At 42.3% G+C, this 1108-nt stretch overlaps 1 protein-coding gene across 7 annotated transcripts in view; it reads right to left on the bottom strand.

Moving 5' to 3' along the window:
* Positions 1-1108, bottom strand: part of Zmat4 (zinc finger matrin-type 4) — a 378171-nt gene that overhangs the window by 197259 nt on the left and 179804 nt on the right. For 2 of the 7 annotated variants that reach the window (XM_031339302.1, XM_031339303.1), the window contains one exon: positions 388-458. The exons of the other annotated variants lie outside the window; for them this stretch is intronic. The gene's annotated coding sequence lies outside the window, so the exon portion shown is untranslated. The remainder of the gene's footprint in view (positions 1-387; positions 459-1108) is intronic. 7 annotated transcript variants of the gene reach the window in all.

The following is a 1108-nucleotide window of genomic DNA, read 5'->3' as shown; positions in this document are numbered from 1 at the left end:
GAAGAAAGAAAGAAAGAAAGAAAGAAAGAAAGAAAGAAAGAAAGAAAGAGAGAAAGAAAGAAAGAAAAGGCTTCCTGAATTCCTCCTCCAGTTCTAGATGAAACTCTTGAAAATCTCTCACACACACATTTTTTAAGTCTGCACTGCAGCAATGGCCTGGAATAATCCTCAGACACAGAGGGAAACAAATGACCATATCTTGAGGTACTTCACTCAAATGAAAAAATGAGAAATGGACCAGACCCCGAAATGAACCCAGGGGTCCCTTTGGTGTATTATAGCAAAGCAATGGTCAGCCTTTTAAAGCATGTAATGAGTAAGTTGTGACAGTCATTGAGGCTTAAGTTCCTGCTCTTCCTAAGGTAGACATGTACATCTCATACTCACCAGCAGCTCTCTGTATCCCAGAACTAGTTCAGTCTAGATGTTAATTCCTAAACGACATTCTGCAGTAGTCCCTGCAATAAGATCAGTAAACCGTTGGATGATCTTTGCCCCTTGTGTGCAAGCTCGAGCCAACAAAGGATTTGCCTCTATCTAATTGCAAAGCAGTTATGAATGTGTAAATGTAAACATACTTTCTTACTTCCTGGACATGATATTTATTTGTTATTTTTATTTTATAATTTATTTTTGGTCCTTGAAACAGGTTCACAGTCTGGCTGAGAACTACAGGCTGACCTAGAATTCTCTACACAGCCCATGCTGACCTGGAATTTGCAATCTTCCTGCCTGGGTTACTTTCCTTTAAGTTTGGGCTGAGAGGCATGTACCCTGTCCAGCTTGAGCATACTACTTAGGCTCAGCATGCTCAGCCTACTTAGGTTTATTTCATAACCCAAAGAAAAGCATTTTTCTCCCAGATATTTCTACTAGTGATTAGTTTTAATTGGCAGTATTAATAATGTGAACAGGAGCTGGGCAGTGGTGGTGCATGCCTTTAGTCCCAGCACTTGGGAGGCAGAGGCAGGCAGATTTCTGAGTTCCAGGCCAACCTGGTCGACAGAGTGAGTTCCAGGACAGCCAGGGATACACCGAGAAACCCTGTCTCGTAAAAAATAAAAAAGTGGGCCGGGCGGTGGTGGCGCACGCCTTTAATCCCAGCACT

The sequence above is a fragment of the Mastomys coucha genome, unplaced genomic scaffold (genome assembly GCF_008632895.1).
Source record: "Mastomys coucha isolate ucsf_1 unplaced genomic scaffold, UCSF_Mcou_1 pScaffold22, whole genome shotgun sequence".
Classification (NCBI taxonomy): domain Eukaryota; kingdom Metazoa; phylum Chordata; class Mammalia; order Rodentia; family Muridae; genus Mastomys; species Mastomys coucha.
The sequence above is the reverse complement of the archived record's forward strand: the minus strand, read 5'-3'. Positions and strand labels throughout refer to the sequence as shown.